The sequence below is a fragment of the Ambystoma mexicanum genome, chromosome 5p (genome assembly GCF_040938575.1).
Source record: "Ambystoma mexicanum isolate Mex_15411 chromosome 5p, UKY_AmexF1_1, whole genome shotgun sequence".
NCBI classification, from domain to species: Eukaryota; Metazoa; Chordata; class Amphibia; order Caudata; family Ambystomatidae; genus Ambystoma; species Ambystoma mexicanum.
In genome coordinates, this window is record NC_090930.1 from 421,229,105 (window position 1) to 421,255,823 (window position 26,719).

At 47.6% G+C, this 26,719-nt stretch overlaps 1 protein-coding gene across 1 annotated transcript in view; it reads left to right on the top strand.

The window, feature by feature from the left end:
• MOSPD1 (motile sperm domain containing 1) overlaps positions 1-26,719 on the top strand; it is a 371,546-nt gene that overhangs the window by 90,768 nt on the left and 254,059 nt on the right. The gene's annotated exons all lie outside the window — the stretch shown is intronic.

Genomic DNA, 26,719 nt, shown 5'->3' on the forward strand with positions numbered 1-26,719 from the left:
GGAGGTCCGACCACCATGAGTCTATGGTCGGGCCTTCTCTTGATTTCCAGGACATCGCTATCCTTCTTTTGGCTAATATACATATCAAGTCCTTCATCTATGCTAGGTGCATCCTATGTGTGCCTCCTCTCGGGAAGAGGCCCAGCATGTACCTCTCTGGGTGCTCCGCCTGTATTTGGAGTCCACTTTCTGTTATTTTGGCTCTGATACCCTCCCAGAAAGTTTGTATAATTGGGCAGGTCCAAAACATGTGGACCATGTCTGCTTTGTCGGCTGAGCATCTGGGGCACTTTCCATGATCTCCCCATACATCATGTTCATCCTCTTGTGTGTGAGATATGCCCTGTGTGTTATGTACAGCTGTGCCTGTCTGAACCTTGCGTTCCTAGACACTTTCTTCGGGTATTTTAACACCCTGCTCCATTCTTGGTCGCTAAAGGGCCTGTGAAGTTCCTCTTCCCAGCGCTGTCTTATGTATAGCTCTTTCGCGTTGTTTACTCTTAGCATCTGTTAGTATAACCTGGAGGTTGTATGTGTTCCCTGGGCTATATCGTACCATGTGTCTAGATCCCTGTGGCGTCCTCTTGGTCTTCCCATTCTGGCCATCTTTTCTTGATATTGAGGATTATTCTATTATGGAGGTTGAATTGGACTTCGTGTACATCATATTCCTCCACCATCTCTTAGAAGTCTGCCCACCTCTCCTCTCTCCTCATATCCCCAATTTGTGCTACACCTTTGGCTTCCCACTAGGTTCGGTATATTGCTAGCGTGTTTGTGTCCATGCTAACAAGTCCTGCAAGAGGGACTTTTGCCGACTGGGGGTCCTGTGTCCCTTGTAATTTCCACGCTCTGTTCCATAACCCCACAGCGAGGTTAATCAGGCGTGGTAGGGTACTGAGCAGGGGTTTGTCCAGCCATGGTATTTCTCTCAAGGAGTATGTTTTTAGTGCTGGTTGAAAGATGATTGTATCGATTGTCTCTTCCTCACCCAGCCACTTGACTGTAAATTCAAGCTGTCCCGCTAAATAATACTTTTCAAAGTCCGGCAGCCTAATGCCCCCTTCTTCATAGTCTCTCTGCAGAGTCTTCAGCGCTATCCTGCTTCTCCCCCCCTGCCCATAGGAAGTTCCCTGCTATTGTATTCAATTTGGTGAAGAAGGCCTTGGGAATACTGCATGGGATGTTTGTGAGGTAGTATAGCAGGCGTGGGAGTACCACCATTTTCAAGAGGGCCGCCCTACCCATCATCCCCAGTGGCAGTGTTCCCCAGAATGTCATAGACCTTTGTGTTATTTCGAGGGCTGCCTGCATGTTATATTGATGAGAACCTGCGGTCTCATGGTGTATCTCTATTCCCAGATATCGGAAGGAGTGCTGTGTCCAAGTTAAACCCAGGTCCGGGAACTCTGCCGGGGGAACCCGCTTCAGGCCAGCCAGGGGAAAGATCAGGGACTTCTCTCTGTTGATCACTATACCGGAAAGTCTAGTGTATGCCCCAATTGCTTCTAGGAGGCAGGGCAGACTAGTGCGTGGATTTCCCACAAAAAGCAACATGTCGTCTGCATATAACGAGATTTGATGCAGCACTCCATCTAAGTCTGTTCCTGTATCTCCATATTCCGCCCTGAGAAAAACCGCCAGTGGTTCGAGGGCCAAAATATACAACATTGGTGACAGTGGACACCCCTGTTTAGTTCAACTATGTATTCTCCATTCTTCTGAGATATATTGCCCCGTCTTTACCCTCGCTCTGGGGTCCCTGTACAGTAACCTAATCCATCTGAGGAACCCTTCCCCAATGCCGAAATGAGCGAGGGCCCTCAGCAGCCACCCCCAGTTCACAGAATCAAATGCTTTCACGGCGTCCAGAGACACTATTGCGCATTCCCCCTGTCTCTGGTTAGTCTTGTCTATCACATGGTGTAATCTACGGAGGTTCCATGACGTTTCCGTCCTGGGACGTAGCCTGTTTGGTCGGAGTGTATCAAGGTGGGGATTACTTGTATCAGGCGGTTGGCTAGAACCGCCATGAGTATTTTCTTGGTTAATGAGGGAAATCGGACCTTATGCAGCGCATTTCGTGGGTGGTTTTCCTGGCTTGAGGATCGGTACAATTATTGATTTGGACATGCTAGTCGGTAGTTGTGCACTTTCATATGCATCTTGATATGTCTCTAATAGTTTCGGGGTGATGGTATAAAACTCTCCCGGGAGTCCGTCCGAACCCGGGGATTTGCTGGTAGGGATCTCAGCGATTACGCTCTCTATCTCCTCCACCGTGAGTGGGGCTTTGAGTATTTGAGCTTGGTCTTTTGCTAGTTTTGGCAGCCTTATCTCTGCTAATGCATCTGTTATGTCCTCCGGGTCAATTGCCGGATTAGGGGCGTACAGTTGCTCATAAAAGCAGGCAATTAACTGATTAATGTGTTCTTGGTTCCGAATCTCCATCCCCGTTTCGTCTTCTAGGGCTGTTATGGGGTCCCTTTTAATTTCTTGCTTAGTGAGCCATGCCAGGAGCCTACTAGGCTTATCCCCTTCCGCATGTAATCGTTGTAGATACCTCCCGTAGTTCACCCTTCCCAGTTTTTCCCATAGCTCTATACATCTTGTCCTCAACTCCATCAACTCCCTAGGTTCCTCTCCCGCCGCCTCTGCTCTACGTTCCTCTGTTTCTATCTGCCTTTCCAGTTTGTTGAATTCTTCTATGGCTGCACCTTTCAGTCCCTCCATCCTGCTGATAGCCGCCCCGTATCACAACTTTAAATGCATCCCAGAGTGTGGCGTTACTTTCTACACTTCCCTCATTATGTTCGAAGTAGTCCTCTATCACCTCCTGAAGGTGTTCCTCAATCTCTCCCTCTCCCAAAGCCTCTGCCCTGAGTCTCCATGTTGGTATCAGGGCTTTCCTGTGTGTGTGTGCCCACGTTGCTAATATCGGGGCGTGGTCTGAAAGTGTGCGGGCTTTGATGTTAATCCCTGTAAATTCCTGCAGTGACTCAGTGCCTGTGAATATATAGTCTATTCGTGTAAATGTTCCATGGGGTGCGCTATAGTGTGTGTACCCTCTTTTTCCACCATGTACCTGTCTCCAAGCATCCACCAGCTGTAGACGGTCAAGGGTTCTATGCAGCTCCTTGGCAGGGGGTGCTGGTTTCTTGTGCTTGTCGTCCGACCTATCCAGGAGCGGGTCCAAGGTGCAATTAAAGTCTCCGGCCCAGATGAACATTGCTTCTCTGTACTGGGCCAGCTTGGGTGCTAGCTTCTTGAAAACGTCTGTTGCATCGTGGTTTGGAGCGTAGGTGTTAACTAGGCACACCTCTTTGTTCTGCCATGCACTAGCACCAATCTGCCTTCTGAGTCAGTTTCCTGTTTTATGAGCTGGAATGGCACCCCTGGGGCGATCCATATTAGTACTCCTCCCGCATAGTTTGTGTACGTGGCACTGTATACCTGTCCTCCCCATTTCTGATCGACTTTGGCCTGTTTTGTTGGTGTCAAATGCATCTCCTGGAGCATAGCTACCTTGACCTTCATCTTGTTCAACCAGGCGTAGCAGCCTTTTGATGTATGTGTTTAGTCCTCTCACGTTCCAGGTTGCTATTATTAACTCATCTTGCTTGTCCACTGTCTCTTGCTGCTGCTCTTAGTGGTGCTACTTGAAGTCGTCCCTACCGGGCTCCCTCTCCCTGTGCCTCGGCGATCGTGTCTCCCGATTTGTTGATGTGTGCTGCTCCAGTCACTTCGTGCTGGAATTCTCCCATTATATTTTTTGTTATTTGGTCTGCTGCCAATGCATTTTACAAACCATTCACTCAAGTCAATAACTCGAACTGTAACTAAAAAACTGACGCCGAGCCACCCTAACCCTGCTCGGGCCTCGCCGCTTCTCTTGTCATGCTCCTCTGGATGGAGCCGACTTGCCGCAGCGTGATGCCTTAGAACTGACATCCGAACTAGCGTTACGCTCTTTCCTGGGGGTAGGTTCTTCTCGGCTAACGCGACTGTGTAGGACTGGTTGCTCCTTCACATTTTCTTTTCTTTCCTGACTTATTTATTTGTTAGATGCTTGGCGTCGTTGTACCTAGCTATCTGCGGGCTCTTTCACCGGGGCCGATTCCCATCGTTATTGCCGTTTCTCTGCCCTAGCTGGGGGATTCCCTGTGCGTCCATCCATGCGTGCGCCTCCTCCGTGGACTCAAAGAAGCATGTTTTCCCCTTGTGCAACACCTTCAGTTTGGCCGGAAAAAGGAGCATATATCGTATCTCCTCTCTTCTGAGACGTTCTTTTGTAGGCCCAAACTGTGCTCTTTGTTTTTGGACCGCGGCTGTGCAATCCGGGTATATGGTGTTCCTGGAGGAGCCCCTGGTGATCTCTCTGCCCCCCGGAGAACGCTAGTATCGTTTCTCTGTCTTTAAAGTTCATAATCTTGGTGATCATCGCCCTCGGGGAGGCACCGGGCTGGGGTCTATTAGTCACAGCTCTGTGAGCCCTTTCCACCCCAAAACTTTGGGACAATGTCCCAGCTCCGATCTCCTGGAGAAGCATGTTTTCGACATATTCTGTGAGGTTGTTTCCTTCCTCACCCTCCGGAACTCCAATTATGCGAACGTTGTTTCTCCTTGCCCTACCCTCCGCATCTTCAACTCTTCGTTCTAGGATCTTGACTTTCTGCAGCACTTCTGACATTTGAGTCCGCGTGACGGCAAAGTCTGCAGTGTTTTGTTGTACGTGCTGCTCCGTTGTCATTACTCTGTCTGTCAGATTCCTTGCGTCCTGGCGAAGGAGGCCCACATCCACCATAACTGTGTCTAGTTTCTGTTCTAAGGATGCTTTCAGGGCACCTATAGCAGTGTCCATCTTGTTTTCAATGGATGTCTTTAGGGAGGCAATCGCTTCCAGGATCTGGCCGTCCTTTCCATTTTCCAGTTGGTGGGGGTGCTCGTCTCTGCCATTGCTATGTCCGGTGGGTTCAGCTGTTTGTCCCCCGATATTTTGGCAAAAGTGTTCATGCTGATTTGTTTGGTTTTCCCTTCTGTTTTCTTGTTGGGCATGGTCACTGTGCAGGTGCGAGGTGTTACGCTACTCCTGGGCGTTTTGCGTGTGACCCGTCGTGAGGATCTGTGTGGGGTCAATTCCCGCTGTTGGTCTCACTATGTCCGGCTTGTTGCGGTCTCCTGGTTTCCTTCTTTTGCTCTCCCCTGGGCTTATGTCCTCGATGCTTGTTAGTCCAGCCTCTATTACCTCGTGGCGCAATTCTCCGATGGGTGTTTGGGGCTCTGAGATTCGCTCTGTCTGCCTTTTCCCTGGGGGCTTGTGTGTCGGGAGCCTTCTTCTTTTGCAGTATTTCGGCCTGGTTTGCCGTGTTACTATAGTATTTCCCCCTTTTAAGTCTGCCCCATTTCACCACTCAGGAGGACTCTTGGGGATTCTTTCTGTCCCCGGGCGTATCTGTGTCTTTCAGGGTGTAATGGGCGCTTCCCACACTGCAGGGCCGCGAGTGCGTCTCCAGAGCGGGACTTGCTCCGCCTCGCCCACCCTCCTCTGTGTCTCTCCCTCCGTGTTCTTATAGGGCTGACGGTTCTCAGCCGCCCCAAGTCCTTGAAGGAGCGGAGGGGCGCTCCAGCTCCTCTCCACCAACCTCCGCCTGTGGCACAGATGCCTGGCCCCATGTGCGGTCTCACAGAGCTGCTGCTTTCTCTGGAAGAGGGAGGGGAGCGGATGGAGCACTGCAGGTTCCTGCCGCCGGCTCACTGTCCTCAGCGCAGCAGGCGTCCCTCCGTGCGTATAGGGTCTTTGTTGACGAGCAGGCTTGCTGGGTTCCTCCCGCGCCGTAGCTTCTATGGAGTTTCTCCAGGTCCCGGGCTCACCGCAGCGTCTCCTCTCCTGTGTCCGCTCGCCTGCCGCGGGGCGTCCTCCTCCTCCCTCTCTGTAGCTGGGTCCGTGGCTTCTCCCAGCTTCGTTTCAGATCACTGCACGGGAGAGGTCCTCTCGGCAGGCCGCCATCTTGCTTCCCGCGATCGGCTACTTCTTAGGGTCGTTTCACCTCAATCCTCGGTCCGATTTTCTTCCAGAATCGGACCGAGTGGTCTGCAGGTGTTCCGACGCCTTCCAGTCAAGTTTTTGGGCTAAATTTCGGGATCTTAACGGAGCTTCCCAGTAACGCGTCTCACCGCATGGCCGCTTAGCCACGCCGCCGATGTCATGGTTATCCAAAAGTAATATTGGTATTCTCTATAGGAGCTCAGTCAGTAATTCCTGCTCTTGACAAAATGTTTGCTGATTATGGATCCCAAACATTGTAAAGTACGACATTCGGCCCCCATTAAGTGGGAATGACTTTGCATTATTCGCAGAGTATTTAGGTTTTCATCATAAGAAGATTGCACCATTATGACCTCAGGCAAATGGTACGGTGGAACAATTCCTGGCCAACATTAAGAGAACACTTCAAGTATGCAACATCACAAAAAGGTCTTTTATAAAGGCTATTTGTAGCCTATTGAAAGACGACGGAAACACTCCTCATAGCACTACAGGTGTCTGTCCGAACGTATGTTCAATCAGAGGTTTGCACCAGAACGCCTCACATGTCAGTCGAACAGAAGGAGGGGGGATGGGGCCAGAAGAGCACGACATGCCGATGAAACCAACAAAATGAAAATGAAGGAATATGCGGACCGACGAAGAGAGGCCAAAGAATCAGATATACATGTCGGTGATTGTGTGGTTGTGTTTCAAATACAGTTGCATAAGGACATGCCTGCATTTAACCCCAGCCCGTTAGCTGAAACAAGAGTAAAGAGATCGATGATCTCTGCTGAACAACAGGGCCATTCCATCATGAGCAATTCCTCGTTTTTCAGGAGAATAATGATGGAGGATTTCTTAACAGATGAGGAAAGAATTAATCAAGTCTCTAAAGACAGTGGTTCTGATTACATGGATGGGGACATTGACACCACCGATAGTAGCTGTGATGAAGGCCGTGGCACACGCATAAGAATGAAAACGTCTCAATGGGTGATAAAGAAACAAGCATGCTGGATTGAAGAAATGGGTTAAGAAATGTATGAGTCGGAACTGGAAGGAGGAGGTAGGAGGAAGAGGAGAGGTTAGTGAAAGACATGAAAGAGAATAAAGAACATGTGTTAATACAGCACTGTGTTGATATAATTATACTAAAGGTTACAGGTGTCCTCACACGGGAACACAACGCAAACCAGACCACATACCTCCCCTAGACATACTTCGGACAAAACAAGAAACAACAAACGGGAGTGTTTTAGTTATATGGAAAAACGTTATTGATACCCAAAGAATCGGAGGAGATATACCCATGTAAATGCTGACCAAAAGGCCTCAAAAAGCCTCAAAAAGCCAGATTACATCTAGCAAGAACTGACTGGATTTTGACACAGCAACTCAAAAGCCAATACAAGCTTGATCTACCATGCAAAGGGGAAACAAGAGGCTTAAATCAACTCCCTCATTACCTCAAGCTATTTCCAGACCGGGTGATCCGTGACATTTTCCTCGGACTACGTATAAACATACTCCCTACCCAAGAAATGATGAGGACAAGAAAGCTACTAAAAGATATCGACCCCTTTTGTAGATTCTGCGACAAGAGAGATAACGGAAAGCATATACCATATACTAATGCAATGCCCTGCTTTGACATAGAGCTGTCTCACCCTCAGCAATCTATACCTTAAATCTACAACTCCGCTAAAGACTAGCGAGCGATGGTTACAAATCTTACTGGGTAACAACAGGAAACTAGTAACGACAAGTGTGCGATTCTGGCTAGACATCACTGCCTGCATGGACAACGGAACCCCCGAACAGAAGTAAAGAACACTGGAAATGAAATTAAGAGCCACAAAGCCCTTTCCTTTATTGATCCCTTGTGTTAAGACTAAAGAATATCTTATATGTATAAATGTAAAGGTTTAAGATACAAAGCAAACACATTTTAAATAAAAAAATATATAGAATTACGTTGTCAGATTTGATTGAATTTGAGTATTTATAATGCGCTCCGGGCAGACTCAACCGTATAAAGGCACAGTTGGTATTGACAGATGATAACGACTGAAAAAGTCCAAAAAGAAGTGCATCCATACGTTCCGTACATAGCAACGTGGTGGAATTCCACCCAAAAAACCCCTTCTACTACTTAACGAAAGAAGCGTATTGCGAACCCTGATCTTCAAAGGGATGCTATTCCAAAGTTCTGCAACACAGTGCTTGTTAGTTCTTGTATTTGGACACTGTTGGCATGTGCAGCGCTCTCATGAAAGGGTGAGATTTTACAGCCCTATTGACCTATGTTGGAGCTTCTAGGTTTACTGTTACAACATCATAAAATGTCCCTCATCTAGAAAGTTCACTCAGAAATGTTGAACGTGAATTGCTTTTTCCAAGCTGGCAAACCCCAGGACATGCACGTCAGCACAAGACAATGCCTCATATGACTCGAGCCCGGCAGAGTGTTCGCTCCCTAATAATTACTTGTGACGTGCCAAGAATCTGCAGCACTCACGCCCCTTGCTCGAGACAAAGCACTTACCAAACCATCAGGAAGGCCCAGAAAGCAAATTAGAAGGCACTGGCATGCTTCTTTGTTAGGAAAAGCAAGCGGCCCTGGCGGGTTAGCCAGCTTCTCGTGTGGTGCAGGCTGTTTACCACTTTTATGGATTGTGTATTACAAAATGTTTGACACGGAAATTGTGTAAATTGTGTCGCATGATTTGAAAAAATGTAATATTTGCATCCCATCCCGTATTTGTAGATTCAATATAAAATATGTATTTGTGGAATTGTTTGTTTAGGCTTCAGGCAAAACCCTGTCAGAGCAGTGATGAAAAGCCTAGTGGGGATGCCAGGAAAATTGAACAGGGATGCCATGCTCGTAATCCCAATGTTAAGGGAATAATGCATGCAACATTGCTGCCTGCAATTGAAATAAACACAATTCTGATATATTTTACATTAACATTCACTGTCCTTAGGTTTTTTATATGCACATTCTAAATCCCTTTACATCTTGTACTCATGGTGGCCCTGAATCTTGTATCCTGATTTGCAACATTATGGGCCTCATTACACGGATGGCGCTAAGGGATTACCGGCACCGGTAAGGGCACTGGTGCCGGTAATCCCTTAGCGCCCTACAACGAGGTCCCTCAGCGGGTCCTGTCCTTAACATGTAGCCACACCACAGGTTAAGGAAGGGACCCGCTGAGGGACTTCAGGGCATATAACGGTACCGCTTTAGCGGTACCGTTATTTGCTCCTTCCCCACTCCCATTGAGCCCTATGGGGGCATCAAATGGGAATGGGGAAGGGCCTTGGTGAATGGGGAATTACCGCCCGCCAACCTTGGAATGGGGCGGTAATTCCCCCATTCACCAAGGAGGAATCGGTAAAATACCGGCGGCAACCATGGCGCTAATAGCACCATGGTTACCGCCGTCCGTGTAATGAGGCCCTATGTGTTACTACTGACTTCTGCAATTGTATTTGCTCTCCCCTCTTGCTTCTCCACTCTTTTTTACTGCTTACTCTCTGTTCTCTCCTCCTCTCCCTTTCTCCCTTTTCTTATCTACTCCCCTCCTCCCCTTACTTTCTTCTATGCACTTAATCTATCAGAATTTTCCCTGGACCTGGTATGATAGCAACCTCGTCTGTCTCCTCCTCCATCCCCTTACTTGTCCCCCCCCACCCCCTCCAGCACTATATGAAATGTCATCAGGCCTAGTACGATAGTCACTTGTTTTGTTCCTCCCCTCCCTTTCTGCACCCCTGTCCCTCTCCATTTGTTTTTCTCCGGCTCTACCAGAAATGTTGTCAGGCCTAGTACGGTAGTCTCCTGTTTCCATTTCCTTCCCACTCTCCCCCTCCCTTCCTTTTCTATGTCTTAGCTCTTGCACTATATGAAATGTCGTCAGGCTGAGTACGATAGTTAATTTCACATCCTTACTGTTCATGGCCTGTAAGAATGTCATTGTATTTTCCCTTGTTCCCTCCCTTGCAGCGCTTTGAAACACATTGTGTATTGGCGCTATATAAATAAACTATCATATCATATCAAAGCACTGAGATCATGGCAACGAAAGGGTTTAAGAATAATATTTAAAAAGAAAAAAAATATTTCTTTATGGTGTAATGGAAGAGGACAAAACGGGGATCTGTCAACATTTTGAAACAAGCCAAAATACATTGTTTAACTGATTGAAGCAGTCCATGTCCGAACCATAGAATTTCTCCAAGCCTCAACATGTGGGTTTCTGAATTGTTCGGAAAGATCTACCGTGGTCCTTATCCCTTCTCCTTTCTACTTGAAGTCAAGGTTACTCTCCAACCAAAAAAGGAGGGAAGGGCTCTAGGCGCTCACTTTTTCAATTCTTTGTTTGCTCTCGCCTACAGATTCATCCCTTCTCCTATGTTAAAATCCCCAATGCGGGCTAACAAAGGAATTGTTTATCTCTCCAATTTGCAATGAAAGAGGGGTAGCAAACTTCTGAGCCTGGTCAGAACACCGAAAATATTCTAGTTTTGACAGTGGATGCCTCACTTCCACGTCTGTCATGGGGCAGACCACGCTTGAAGGCTGTCCCTCGTGCTGAGAAAGGTGCTGCCTGGGGTATTGTGTCACTGTTTTTCTGCTGGACCTGGTGCTGAATTTCACGACGAAGCAACAACATCATCCCACATCTTCTCTCCCAACAGTCATGTATCTCAGAAGGACTCCTATCAAGCGTTTCTGTGTCGATGCAGAATTGCATTCAGAAGCACAAATATGAACATATTCTTAGCAGACCACTGGAAGTATCTTGAGTTTTTCGACACAGCTACCCTACTCATGTCTACCTTTATCATTTGACTGATATCATCACACACCACAGTTTGTTGTTTAACTGGTATCCTGAAATGAGCAATTCCCAGCAAGTGAGTCGTTCACCCAATGCTGTTCTACACCTGTTCTGTCCAAGCCCAGAACTTCTCTGAACAACTTATTCTTGGCATTGTAATGTGGACAGCGTATGCGTTCAGAGGGTCCAGTTTGCATTGTTGCTCGTTTTTGGGAATCTGTGACTTTTCATTATTGTCCATGCATCCTGGATCTGTTTCCCATTTGTTGTTGTTAACTGTTACAGCTGCAGATTCCTGTTCATCTGCAGTCTCTATGCAATAGATTTCTAGAAGTCTTACATTAGAGGTGCCATTCACTTCTTCCGTTGAGGCTGGGCTGTCCCTATTCCGCCCATTAGTTGTGTTTAGTTATACAGTTATGTTTGAAGGACCTGGATCCTGTGTGCTCTAGTTTTCATTATTATCCCAGTTTCCCCAGTCCAAGCAGAATGTATTGTTCCTTATTTGTATGTGCTGACTTATTCCTTGCTTTCCTGAATGCAGTCTGTCCATTATAAACGATGATTTACTATGCTGAATGGCCTTCATTCTTTAGTGTTGGGTATTAGATGGTGTGTTAGTGCCACCTATGAAGCCACAACTATTGCACAAGAGTACAGATATAGGAGATGAGATGTGGGAAGGAGCGCACATCTTGTGTTGTTTGGCTTTTTACCCAACAATCGACAGCCCATGGCCATGCCAATCCCCATGGTCATGACTAACCAGTACCTGCTCCTCCCTGCTCAAAACACATCCTCCTGGGGTCACTTTGATCTAGTTCTCTCATGCAGCAACATCAAGCTTTGGGCTTTTATGGGGCTGAGATTGTTATTTTTAAGTATCCTTCTGAATGGTAATGGCTTGATTGCAGCTTTAAATCAGCGCCTGGTGTACATAATGAAAAAGCATTTTTTGGTTGGGGGAAAGCCTTGTTGTCTAAGTTGCACATATAGACCAGAACATATTTTGTATTCATTCTTCTAATACTAGCATCCTTGGAAAAGATGGAATTCGTCTCTTTTGTTCTGTCCAAATGTTGTGATGAAATTTGACACAAAGCATTGTTCGTAGTGGAGATATTAGAGGTCTCCTCAGGATCCTTCCTCCAACCTGCCCATATCAAGCCGCCATATTTTACCTCGTGTAGAAGAGAGGAAACACTGGGGAAATAACACAATCACCTCCACCAGCTCAACATGTAGGCAAATGTTGTAGTGACTTGATGAATGATGTCCTGTCCTGCTGCCAATCTCTGAATGCGGGTGGTGTGCCTGGCAGCTCAGGAGAATGTTGACAAGTGCTTGAGTGTGAATGTTCTGAATGTGTCCATTTGGGGCCTGAGCTGGAGTGCATGGGAATGGCCGGCAGGTGGTCTCGACATAATATGTTTAAGGGTCATTGATACCATATGAACTGATGTACACATGTATAATAAAGCTTACCTAGACTTCGTAACCCAGAGGCTCACAGCTGGTTTGTGTCTGGACTCCAGCATCAATACTCCAGGTTACTACAAGTGTCCACTGGAAACCTCCCCCACCTGGATTCGAACAATGAATCCAGCGGTCAGTCCTGGACTTGCTTGGTCACAGGGTGCTGTTAGTGGGGATTATGGCATCCCGACTTCCCCAGGGCTGCCCCATGTCCTCCTCCAGGAGCATTCCTTCCACCTCAGCCGCTTTCAGGAGTATCACTGCAGCATCATCACGTGTAACCGAAGGGAGCCAAGCTCCGAAGCAAAACCTCTTCTGATGGTCATTTCCAACATCAGTGCATCAGGCGTGGGCTCCAGAACCTTATCAGGAGTCGCATGCATCTCGCCCAAGTCCAGGGACTCCGGAGCAGAAACATCCTGTGCAAGGGTTAATCACGGGCACTTATTTGCGAACAAGCCAGCCCAGGGGCTTCATGACAAACCCAGAACACCCATTTGAATCCATAAAGACACCTTTAGCCTTTGACCCTATTGGTAGCTATTAAATGAGTTGGTAATAACAAAGCATTTCGTGCTTTGCGTTCTCAAATCAAGTCAAGTCGTGCAATTTAGTTTATTTATCTTCCTACCTTGTTGCTTATAATATTCTGATGTAGTAATAGCCTGTGTGCTTCGTAATAAACACATTTTTGTTTAAACTGTTTACGAGGGCGCCTGTATTGCTGCGTACCGCTAAAGGCAAGTTGCTTGTCTTGAATTGTGTGTCACAGGAGAGCTGCAGAAATAAATCATCGTCTTTACGCTTCTCCGACAGAACTATTAGGTACATAAGCTGGCCACCCTTTGCAAGTGCCAGGGCGAGGGTGGGCCCAGCTAGAACAGGCAGGTCAATCTTGGGTCTGGGCGTTTTTCAATAAAGCAGTTATAATTCCTGGGTTTGCTTCAATTTCCCGATCCAGCTAGGGCTTAGTTTCATTTTAGTTTTGGCTGTTCTGTGGCGCGCTAGCGCCACCTATAAGACAAAACTATTGTCAAAGGAAAAGAAGCTCAGAGGGGATATGGCATGTGGAAGGACGCACAGACTGCAGGTGTTTGGCTACGTTCCCACCCAGTGTATACTCATGTACATACTAAGTGCAATGGCTTTTACAGCCCACTTGCAGCCCATTCCCTCCCAGACCACTGCCACGAGGGTCTCGTTTTACATCAATATATGTGTTGCTGAGGGACTGCCATTGTGGTTTTTATGAATTCTTCTAAATAGTAATGGGTTAACTGGAGCTGTAAATCAGCTCTTGGTGTTATAAGAATGTCAATCAACTTCAGCCACTTGATTTATAAGCAATGGTGTTGGGTTCCTTGATAATGAAATAACTTTATGGCATCCATGTGCTCCTATATCTTTCTATTCTGCTTTGTTTCTTCCGATATGTTAGAATACTCTTTGGTGCTGTCACCAGACACGTATGTCATCAGGTTCCACTTGGCCACATCAGTGTGAGTTGGCCTGAAACTGGGAGGCATGGTGCCAGTGACAATTGGTGGTGTCCAGACTGCCTGGGGGTCACTGCCCAACCCTGTTACATCACTTTAATGCAATATTAAAGAGTTCCTGTGTATGGAGTCTTCACTGAAATTCCATCGAGGGAACACAGCATGTTGGTGACAGGTGTGAAGACGCGCTAGTAGGCGCAGAGGCCCCCAGCCATTCCCGCCTTTAAGGAAGAAGCTCGTGCCGCTATTTAGGGGGGTTGCAGCCTTCTAGCCTTTTAGGTCTAGGCGGCGTGTTCTGTGAGTACCTTTGAGAGCTGCTGTAGAGTCTGACTCGCGGTGTGGTGACGTACACTCCCCTCCACAGCTGAAGATAAGGCGAGGGGGCGTGACACAGGCGAAAGTACAGGTAGGGATTCTCAATTTATTCATGAGACTTCATATCCTCGCTGATGGTTCAGGTGGCTAGGGGGGGGTGGCATATGCACATAGGAAGCCTGGCCCAAAAAGGGTGGGGGGGGGCTGTCCCATTTTTGTTCACCATAGACAAAATATTAAAAGTAACCCCATCACAGGGGGGGGGGTCCTCTGTTTAGATATTACGTCTGTAGGCCTAATGTCGGCGTGTCGTGGTATTTCAGTGCTATGGCTAAATGAATATCAAAGCGCATAAAAACATGCATTCTCATAACATACTGGAACCAACCTTGTTCCTTCCTTGACCTGGTAAGCCCCGGAAAAGTGGGCAGATAGGAAAGAAGGGCTCAAATTCTGGGTGTTTGCTGTGTATGGAGTGTCTTCTGGTGGGGAGAGCAGGAAGTGCCTGGCGCTTCATTGTTTTTGAGTGATGGGAGGAAAAGGCTCCAACTTCTTCAAAAACTAAAGAGAGACTGAAAGCCTGAGTGGGTCTGAGGAATCCATTTGCAAGTTAGGACTTCACCACAGTTCCACGGTCAATGTGGCAATAGAGGCAATAGAGCGTTACTGGTTTGGGGTGCATGAGCAGAAAGATGGCGAGCCTGGGGATCACGTTATCACAGCCTTGTGAGGGCTAGCAAGGTCAAGTGATTTGAAGACGGATCATGATTGGAGGATCCAGAACCAATTCTTGATTAGATGCAGGAACAACCACAGCTGAGAACAAACCTGGTTGAAGGACAATCCCTCACTGGAGGAGATATTTGCCCTGGCCAGAAAAGTCTAACATGCCATGACATGTATGGACACTATTGCCAAGATCAAAGGCGGAGATGAAAAGGGAGCCAGGATAAGAACAAAATGAAAGCATCCGAGGAGTATAAAAAAAATTCTATTTTGGGACCCCACACAGAGAACAAGGCTAGCCGTTCCTTCAAAGAGGTTCCAGGTAGGAAGCAAGACACCTGCAATGCAGAGGCTACAGGTGTAACAGCCCTGCACACTTTGCCAATTTTAGGGGTTGTTTAGGTTTTTAGACTATTTATGCTGACTGTAAGCACAACAGACACTTTGCAAGGTGCTCGAAGAACCTTAGAGCACTCCTGGGCAGTATATCAGAGATAGCGGAATTAACTCTTCAGACCTGTTGTGTGGGTGTAACTACCAAACCTTCAGAGGTAAGGGTTTATTGAGCCTGTAATCAGCTTTGAGGAACGGTCTCCCCTATTGTTTTTCGGAAAGCCACTGTGAACCTGAATTTGTTCATCACTCTGGAGGAGCTCAACAGGCATGTTGTGGACGAAAGGTTTCCTCTTCCTAACTGTTCAAAGTTGTTGCATTCCCTGGGCAAATCAAAGGTCTTCTCGACTTAGCACACCTTCAGGTGGAGCTTCATCCCTAGTCCATGGGCCTAACCTCTTTCAGAACTGCTCTAGTTTTTTAGGTCTAGGAGGATCTGGTGTCTGCGGCTTGCATTTTTCAAAAGGCCATGTTCCATCTGTTTGGGAAAGAGATGGGGATCGACTGCTGCCTAGTGTTTGGTGAGAAGTAACGTGAGCATGACGAGAGATTGTGGAGGGTTCTTTGGAAACTCAAGGAGGCAAGCCTGAGGCTCATACTTGAGAAATGTAAATTCAGGGTGCCACTATCAAATACCTTGCTCATGTTCTTACAGGTGAGGGGGGTCGCCCCAAGAATGAATTTTTGCAGGCCACTGGAAATATGAAATGCCTTGAAAGCTGGCAAAAGCTCATGGGAGTAATGGGGCTGTTAGAGTATTATTCCAAATATGTGAAGTATTTTGCCAGAAAACGTGGAACAAGCAGCATTTTTTGAAGAAAACAGTAACTGAGAAGTGGTCCAGTGAGTGTGAGAAGGAGTTTCTCGGAGTGAAAAGAGAGAGCGTGAAGGCGCTTGTGTTGACTTGATTTGACGACCAATGCGAAACCATTCTCTACACCGATGCCAGTGACACCTGTTTTGTTTATGTGTTTTGTCAGATTCAGGGTGGTGATGAGGAAACAAGTGCCTTTGCCTCACACTGCCTCAATGGAGCGGAACTCAGATACTCTGTAATTGAAAAGGAGGCCATTGAGTGCTACTGTGGAGTGCAGAAATGTAAGACATTATTGTGGGCAAGGTAGTTTATTCTAAGAATGGATCATAATCCTTTGAAAGGAGTATTTGCCAGCGTGTGGTTAGATTGCATCTCCAGGATAGTGGTATGGTGGGTCACATACATGCAAGAGCTCAACATTGAGGTGGAATTTGCGGTAGGAAAAGACAATGTAGTGACTAACTCCTTGTCCAGAAGTGTGCAACAGAAACAGGAAAAGACAGAGGCTAATGAGGAAAGGGAGGAACACATTTTTAGTGTTCACTTTTCTGTGCCGTGAGATGCCTGAGAAGTGGCTTGCAGGGAACACACACTGCTGGTTCTCCAGTGCCTGTTCAATGGTTAGAATCTGGCTGAGGCAGAGGATGTCAGGATGAAGGACTGCAGGAGATTTAAGGAATAGCAACACATCGAAGAGGATCTAATTCTCAAGTGGTCCAGGATGGTCCTATGGTATGGTAATGTTTATTTATAAAGCGCCTATACACAGGCAAGTGTGTCAAAGTGCTCAAGGAGGATGGGAACACGGGGAAAAACAACAGTTGCTCAGAGCCCTTGAATTTCTGAGGCGATAACGGTCTGAACAGGCATATTAAGTGAATAAGGGACATATAGCAGTTTAGATACAGCAAATAGGCCTGGCAGCGATTCTGCAGTTTTTTCAAGTGCACATTAAGGGGAGAGACAAGGAAGAACAGACATAACGATCATCAGGCAGAGCTGTTATATAGATCGTGTAAGTACAGACAGGACAGGGAGGGGCAGGAGACCAAGTGCACCCAGTCAGTAGTGACTGGGGAAGTGTGAAGAGAGAAGCTCTCAAGGATTTATTGCAAGTGCATTGAGTGGGTGGGTTGCAGGGCCCTGAGGCAAGTGCAGAAAGGACTGGCCGGGTGCCTGGGACCTATGAGACTCTTGGGTACACCAGGCGGCCAGTCAGTAAACTGTATGGAAAGGAGAGAGAGAGAAGGAAGCACATAGAGCTAGGTTAGCAGGGTGGGGTGAGGGAGAAGGAAGAAGAAAAGAGGAAGGTCTTGAGGATTTTCCAGAACATGAGAATATCAGGCTCAAGACAGAGGGTGACAGGGAGGCTGTTTCAAAGGGAGGCGCCTCCAGAGGAGAGGGATCTCCCTCCAAATCTCTGCTTGGAGAACCTGCTCACTCGCAGAAGGTTGGAGGTAGATGAACGGAGGGCTCGGGAGGGACAGTATTTAGGAAGGCAACGTTTAAGGTAAGTAGGTCCCAGTCCCCAGAAAGCCTTGTGGACAATGCAGAGGGTCTCGAATTTGATCTTTGCAGCCACAGGGAGCCAGTGGGGTGATTTCAGCACCGGAGAGATGTAGTTCCTGGGCTTGAGGCCAAGGATAAATCTCGCGGATCTGTTCTGGATGAGTTGCAGAGGGCACACGGAAGAAGCAGGGAGGTTGAGGAAGAGGCTGTTGCAGTAGTCCAGCCTAGAGGGAACCCGGGCTCTGGAGACAGTGAGCCACTGGGGGAAAGTGAGAAAAGGTAGCGTGCCTCTGAGGAGGTGTAGTTGATAGTTAGACTTTTTTGAGATGTCAGAAATGTGAGAGGAGAAAGAGAGAGTGGAGTCGAAGATTACCCCAAGGTTTTTGGCCTCAGAGGTGGGGGTGGGCGCGGGGCCAAGGGAGGCCGGCCAGAGTGAGAGGGGGAAAGCAGAGGTAGGGGTCCCAATGCGAACAATCTCAGTTTTACTGGCATTGAGACAATGGTCGTTTGCAGTGCACCATGCCTGGATAGCGGACAGACAGTTGGAAATGAGTGATGAGGAGGAGGCGGCTGAGGGTAGCCTAACGGATAGTTGCGTGACATCTGCGTAACACTGGAAATTAGAGGTGAAAGTGGCAATCACACGTGCCAGAGTGTCCATGTAGACCTTGAAAAATCAGGGGAAAAGTTAGAACACTGGGGAACGCTGCAGGTTGAGAGGGTGATAATCGAGAGAAAGGCACCAAGTTCAATCTGGGATGGGCGGTTGGAGAGAAACGAGGTTAACCAGGCCAGAGCCTGACCTGTGATTCCCAGGGTGTCACGAAATCATGAGATCAGGATGTTGTGGCTAACCGTGTCAAAAGCGGAGGAGAGATCAAGAAGAATGAGGACAGAGGGAGTGTTATTGTCAAGATTTGAGAAGGGCAAGGGTCCACTTGCTTGGATGAGGCCTTCATAGATCTGACTTGTTTGGCGACCTCATCAGGTGTGACGGGAGAGAGAGAGGAGAGTGTGAGTGGAGGTGAGGCCAAGGGAGGGACAGGTGCTGGTGTGTGCAGTGGTGTGGGGGGAAGGGAGTAGAGGATGTCTTGGGGTTTTGTGGTGAAGTGTGCTGCAAGGGCCAAGCAGAGGTCCTGGGTGGGAGTGACAGAGGAGGATGCTACAGGATTGGCCAGCTCCTTGCAGACTTTGAAATATTCAGCCATGTTGTTTGATGCCGCTGGCTTGAATAAAGACTCTTTTCTTGGAGCTGATGCAGAGTCGATATTGTCTTTGAAGGAGGCTGAAGGCCAGTTTGTCAGATGGTCCATCCGACAAATTCCATTTCCGCTCAGCTGCCTTACACTTGCATTTAAGGACAGCCTGTTCGGAGTCGTACCAAGAGTTGCACTTTATGGATGTCTTCAGTCGGACCCGCATGACAGGGGCAACGATATCGAGAGTGTTGGAGATAGAGAGATTAAGGATAATGAGGGCTGTTTCAGGCTGGGAGTCAGCCTCAGGAGTGGGAGGAGGAGAGTAGGTGGAGGCAAAGGCAGCAACTGTCACTTTTTTCATGGGTCTGGTGGCCTTGAAGCCGAGCAGCTGTGCCAGGTGATTTGCTGCCAGAGGAGAGGGAGCTTCAGGATAATTGATAGAAAAGAGTGGTCGGCCCAAGAGAGAGAGATAGTGAGAGGGATAGAGAGTGGAAGGTCAGTGGAGATGAGAGCATCCAATGTGTGGCCCGCAATGTGAGTGGAGCCGGAGGGTAGAATTGAGAGGGAGGGGGAATCACATAGGTTGCGGAAATGTCCTGATAAGTGAGGGGAGTCCAGATGAATGTTGAGGTCACCCAGCACGAGGAGTTGAGAGGAGGAGGAGAGTAGAGAGGAGGCTAGGTCAGCCCATTCAGAAAGGAAGTGAGTGAGCTGTCCAGGAGGTCGATAGATGGTGGCCATGAGGAGAGAGAAATTAGGAGGGAGTGAGAGCTTTCAGACTAGGCATTCGAAGGAGGAGTAGGCCTGAGTAGGGATAATAGACACAGGTATCCATTCAGGGATGATCAGTGCTACGCCACCACCTACTTCTTTGGCTGGGCGCAGAAAGGATTTTGTAGCCTTCAGGGTGAAGAGTGTCAAAGCTAGTGACAGAGCTGTCCTTGAACCATGTCTCAGTGATGGAGAGAACATCAAGATCCATGCGTTTGAACAAGTAGCATATATCGGTTGAGTGTTTTACAGTGGAGCAAGTGTTAAGGGTGGCAATGTGGAGCAGCATGCCATCCTTAAAGGTCTTCCGCGGGTGGGCGCATGGACAGTGTCACCCCCTCCCCCAAGGGAGGCAAGAGGGCCAGAGGGATAGTAGTGGATGGAGGAGGAGTCAAGGCTGACAAGGGGCCGGGACAGTAAGGCAAGGCCCAGGCGCCTGTACAGTGGGAGGCGTAGTGCGCAAAGGGTCCTGTGTAGAGGAGGAAGAGGGCAAAGTGGGCAAGTGAGCCTGGCCCGAGTGAGAGTTAAGATTAGCGAGGTGAGGGAGGAGCCTGTTGAAGAGAAGAAGGTTGGTTTGAGGACCCTGCACCATGATGGGTCCCTTAAAATAGACATTAATGATGACACTGGAAATGGAAAAGAGGTCAAGGAGGACCTTCCAGCAAGTGCCACCATAAATGGGAGCAGAGGTGATAGGAGAGAGAAGGCTGACCATGTAGGGAGTCCATAGATCAGGTGAGTTAATGAAGAAGAGGATGTCAGTGACACTCTCTCTGGCAGAAGCTGTGACACAGGTGTCTGCAATAGGAAGGCCTGGGTTAGAGGCCAGAGTGTTCTTCTTAAGTTTCTTTCGGCCAGATTTAGTGATAGTAGAAGGACAGGTGATAGTAAAGCAGTTGGAGAGGATAAGCGAGATAGATAGTGACGTGGTAGGCAGAATGGAGGGGAGGAGTCACTTGCCAGGCTGAGCACTGATGCACTTGGAGGTGGGGGAGGACACATAGGGAGGTGCACCTTGTGGGAAAACAAACAGCCGCAAAGCACAGTTAAATGCGACTTTAAAACAGGGCAGGTGAATGCAGCAACACTAGACAGTCTACACGTTACTTTAAAACAGGGCAGGTGAATGCAGCAACACTAGACAGGCTAAAAGTGACTTTAAAACAGGGCAGGTAAATGCAGCTACACTACACAGGCTAAATTTGACTTTACAACAGGGCAGGTGAATGCAGCTACACTAAACAGGCTAAAAGTGACTTTAAAATGGGGCAGGTGATAAAATCAGTTCCTGGCAGGGCTAGATAAGATGAAGAACAGATCAGGTAAAGTCAGAGGTCACCCGGTGTGAAGGGGGGGGAATGGAATTAGTCTGGTAGCGGATAGGGAGCAGACAGGGCCTTAGAAAGTGGGCCTTTGAGTCAGGGGGTCGGCTAAAGCCTGTCGGTCCCCGATAGGCCAACTAGAGCTCCACAAGGCCCAATCCGTGTGCAGGGAAGTCAGGAAGCACACAATGCAGGCAGCCTTAGTGGGTTGCACAAAAGGCAGTGGCCATCTTGGAAGTGCCATTAGGTGGCAAGAAAGGCAGAGAGGGACCAGTAAATGGGAGCCCAAAGAAAACGAGACAGGGCAAAGCGCGGCAGCAAGCGCGCTGTCCTTCACAATATTTCTTCTTCTTTCTTTTCCATATTTTGCAAAAAAATAAAAGCACTTTTATTTCTACCAAATCGCACATTCACATTGCAAAATGCCATGTGAGGGATTCTCTCATTTGTGAAGGCCTATCAACCTCCTAGCTGATTGTAGTGTGGTGGTTTTGTAGGCATCAGGTCCCCAGGCAAGCATCCAGCTGGTAGAGTGTGGGGAGCAGATAGCTGAGCAGTTGGTTGTGGAGAGTGCCTGAGCAGTTGGTTGGGCTATTATATGAATGATGCCTTGATCTGCAGAAGACTAGGGGGGCGTTGTGGCGTGATTACTGGAGTTTGGGTATGGATGATGATTTGGAACTTGTGACGCGGTGTGAGGTTTGTTGCAGAAGTTATCTGGTGCAGCAGATGAGGAAGGAGTCTGTGGGCATTCACCAATTCCCTAGTGAGGCCTAGAAGGAATTGCGTTTGACTTTGTGGGACCAATCAACGTGTCCGGTGAGGGTTGTCAGTACATTCTGTCACTGGTTGATGTGTTTTCAAAATGACCAGAGCTCCAAGCTGCTATAAAGATTTTGATCAGTTCTGCTATACCTATTTTGGAGGAAGTCTTCTGGAGAGAGGATTTTCCTTCTAGACTGATTACTGACAATGGGATACAGTGAACTTCGAAAGGGATGGCATGCTTCCTGGTAGCGAATGAGTTATACATTCTAGGTGTGCACTGTACCACCAAAATCTAACAGTGGCGTGAAAAGATTCAATTGTACTTTGTTGGATAACGTTAAGTTAGTTATCAGACAGAATGGGGACTGGGAACATTTTCTGCTACCCATAGTACTAAAATATTGCCGTGCACTTCATTCCCTTATGGTTCCTCCTGCTCTCTTTGAGGTTTTAAATAGTAGGAAACCGAACACACATGTTTTCCCTGGTTGGATATAGTGTGCATACCTTTCAGAGTGGGATGATGAAAGGCTGAGGGAAAGAGTTTACCACTTGTTCTCCTCTGACAGCCCCTCATCCTACACTTTCCCTCTGGGCCTCTCCCCCACACTAACCTCGCTGGGCCTGCACTCCTGTAGCCCTCCATCCCCTTACCTTGCACTTAGCTTGTGGACCTTACTTCCCCTGCCCTCCCTGCCTTCCCCTGGTTCTGTCCACCTGGCCTCTCCTGGCACTCGCTTTTTCTCATGGGCCCTTCCACTCTGAACGGCACTTCTCCCTCTTCTTCCCCTCTCCCTTGCACTTCTCGTAACTGCACTTGCACAATCAGAATGTCACAAGGACTAGTAGGACCGTTTGTTGTTGTCCTCCCTGTCCCCCCCTCTTGTCTTGTTGTGCCTCGAAACACATTGTGTATAGGCGCATTTTAAATACCCAATAAATAAATAAATTAAATACATTCATGATCAAGCTCATAAGACGCAGTTGCGTGTGTTTGTATAGCGAAAAGGGGTAGTGTTGAGGGTGATTGAGAGGTGAGCCTGGGTTGTTCCTATGAAAATTACTATAGAGAAACTGGATGAATTCACAACAAGTAGTGGAGGCTTGTAGGACTGAGGTAGTCAGTTATGTGCCAGGCAGAGTGGCATGCCCCTGTTAAAGAAGCCTTTCGGAGGAACTTCATATTGGGAAATCTCTGCAGTTTCCCAGTGGGAATATAGAGATATAGGTATGAGACATACCCTGCTTGTATAGGACATAGTCAAAGAGCTATGCTCCGTTGGTGAAATTGTTTGAGAATATTTTGGAAATTAGAAGACTTCCCAACAGCCTCTTCCAGGTCAATAGGACTGGGGACATGTCAGTTACATGTCAGGCAGTGCAACATACAAAAGACATTTCCCAACCCATATTACCCTCTTGGGAGAACTTAAGTTATTGGGAAATCTCTTGAATAACATTACATGCTTCTCTGTCCCAACAGGAAAGGTGTGTGTGATGAGAACTTATTTCTCAGTGGACAAAGAGAGAGAGAGAGAGATAGCACTGTGTCTGCTGCTGTTTTGAGGGTTGTAGAGTGAGAAACATAGAAAAAGTCCTAAAGCCTTTCATTATCCAATCTGGTGGGACGTTGGTGGGGTAAGTGGGCGTGGATTGAGATTTGTTTGAATTGGGCAACTGCCCGACAGTCAAGTGCCTTCTTGGAGCTTGTGGAGTTTGGGCAGATTCAGTCACAAGTCAGACTTTCCTATGTGTGATTACCCCTCTTCCCAACCCTGTGGGCCTCTGTGGGAGAGTCCCCTCTCAGGTTATGATATGATAGGTTATTTATACTTATAACGCGCTTAATACCCAGAGGTTTCTAAGCACGGACCCAGGGATTGAACCTGTGGTGCTCTATGTCGTCTTGCTTCCAAGTCGAGCACGTTGCCCCTGAGCTATTCTCCCGGGACATTGTTGTTGAATGGGGGAGGGAGTGTCCTTTTAAAGCATACTTGGCAAATGGAGTACCCTTACTTCATATGTACCCTTGACTTGTGTCCTGTATGAGAAAACAGAAACCATTGACATATGAGCTGCAATAAAGGTTTGAAACACACTTTTCACCTAAACTATCTTGCAACTCGCAATACACTGCGATGTGTGCAATTGAAATGGGAATTGCACATTGCAGTATCCATTTTGTTCATTGCTTTCTAGCCCTTTGTGTTCGAAAAGTTTGCCCATTTGAGCATAACTGTTTTTTCATATTCAGCAACCTTCCGTACAAATGTTCCTTGTCTTTTTGTTAATTTTTCCTTTTCTTGCTTGTGTGCTTTAAATAATGATAAAATGTTAATTTAAATCAAAAGAAATAAATGAAACATGAAAGCACATATTTGAAATAATGCATTCATTTTTTTAAGTGTATTTTTCATGTTTAGTACATGATTTATTAAATAAAACAACTTTTTGGCTTTGGCCGAATACTTGATGAGCGATATTCGGCTGAAAACGAAATATGCTATTTGGTACCCAAGAGCCACCTGACAGCTGATTGTGGCCCCGTTCTTTTCTGGTTGATGTCCTTGAAGCTCATTTTCAGAAGACAGGCAAGTTCCCATCTACGGTAGCTAAAGCGCTTGCAAAAAGAGCGAGACCACATATTTCAAAGGGACAAACACAGGTTAAAAATAATACACACACCATCTGCTGGCATGTAAGTGTTCAATCCCATGCAGTAGCAGCAGCACAGGCTGACGCTTGTTCACCGTGGCTTGGCATAGAGCATGGTTCTGCAACCTCCGCCTCTCCAGATGTTTGGACTACAGCTCCTATCAGCATTCGCTTTCTTTGCCAATGGTGAGGGATCATGGGAGTCAAAGTCCCCAAACAATGTGGGCAGCTGTATGTAGCTGCATTCCATGTCTCAATATTTGCTGGCATCATTGGCACAGAAAACGCTGCCAGCAGAGAATTCAATGATATGGGGTTATGGTCCACTCAGAGTAGGTCCCTCAGCTGGCAAACACTATTGCGGTCTTCGATGCAATAGAGTCGGGCGGCACAATTCTCCAGCTTAGTTCCTCTGCCCACCTTTATGGGCCTTTGATGTGTTGGTCCTTTGCTTCCAGGTAATGTGGCATATACTGTAGTGATCTGAAAGTACTGGTTTAACATTTAAGAAATATATTCCAAGCAGGACTCATTTTAGGATTTTGTCCTAAAAATATGTTTCAGAGTATCCCTTGCATGCAGGCTCCTCTCCACCTTTGCATCCAAAGATAGATGGAGGAAACAGACATGGGACACTTGCAGCTGGCAGGTTCCTGAACCCAGTCACACCTGAGACAGGCCATCAATGGTCCGCTTTCGAAAGTCTCCATTTGCTTCAGCCCATAGCCCCTTTGAGTACTCACCAGTTCCTGCTGCTCTGCAAAGCTGATAGCATATGAGGATAACGGCACCCTTTCTAAAGCCAAAGATATTCATAGATATTCATGTTATGATATCCAACATTTATACAGCACTCATCCCCAAACATAAAAGCAACAATCGACTGAATATGTGTGGTTGCGTAGCAACACAAGCGGCTATGGTTGCCAAATTACAAAGTTCCATGAATGCTACTGGTAAATTACTCATTTGGGCTACCACCAGGGTACAGCTGCATCGGCTTCCAAAACTGCATTGCACTCACTCCAGGCTCATGCCACTGATTTACAGAGCATGATCTGTAGCCAATTGTCACCATCCTTTCCCCTCACTCTCTGGCCGGCCTCCCTTGGCCCTCCTCCTACCCCCACCTGCGAGGCTAAGAACCTGAGTGTCATCTTTGACTCCACCCTTTCCTTCTCCGCCCACATCTCTGAGGTCTCTAAAAAGTCAAATTTCCGACTGCACCTCCTCAGAGGTACTCTGCCTTTCCACCCCTTCCCCCATAAGCTCATGGTATCCCAAGCTCTGGTTCTCTCTAGCTTGGACTATTGTAACAGCCTCTTTCTAAATCTACCTGCCTCTACTCTCCGCCCTCTGCAACTAATCCAGAACAGGACTGCGAGACTTGTCCTTGGCCTCAAGCCCTGCGATCGTATCTCTCCAGCTCTGAAATCTCTTCACTGGCTCCCGCTGGATGCAAGGATTAAATTCAAAACCCTCTGCATTGTCCACAAGGCTTTCTGGGGCCTGGGTCCAAAATACCTTCAGCTATCCCTCCGCAAATACCTCCCCGCTCGAGCTCTTCGCTCCTCTACCTCCAACTCACTCAGGGTCAGTCGTTTTTCTAAGAAACAAGCTGGGGGTAGATCTCTGTCTTCGGCTGCGGCCTCCCTCTGGAACAGCCTCCCTGCCACTCTAAAACTTGAGGAGATCCATCTCCGGTTCCGGAAGCACTTCAAGACCTTCCTCTTTTCTTCTGCCTTCGCTCCCCCTCTCCCCTGCTGATCTGTTCTCTCTTGGCACCGTGCACCGGCCACCCTCTGTCTTTTGGGCCCAGGTACCTGCTCATCCTGTCACCCTCCCGCACTGCCTCCAGGCCACCCCTTGCACTGGGGTCTGTATCTGTACCCATACAGCCCCCCCTTTTTCTTCCTGCACTTATCGGACCTACCCTGTCTGCTGCCTTAAACCTAGCACTTGCTGGCTGCATTACCACTGTTTGTTGCCTTTATTATTTATTTATTGTTATTTATCTGTTTCTCCTCTGCTTCTCACTTTCCATCTCTCCCCCCTTCCATGCACTTTTCCCCTACCCTCTCTGCCATGCACTTGCGCGTTCTCAATGTCACTGGGCCTAGTAAGAGCGCTGTTTTGTTCTCCCCTGTTCCCCTCCCTTGCCTTGTCGCGCTCTGAAACACTTGTGTATGAGCGCGATAGAAATAAAATTTCAATCAATAAATCAATCAATCAACCATCCAGGTGTTTTCGCCAACAACTCCTTTGATCCCTTACCAATGACTATACTAGCTGGAGCTGATGGCAGTTGCAGGCCAAAACGTTGGAAGGGTTGGCTACTCCTGCATGCCCCAGCAGCCTGTCCCCCAAAAGATTCTGGAAACTTCTGGCATT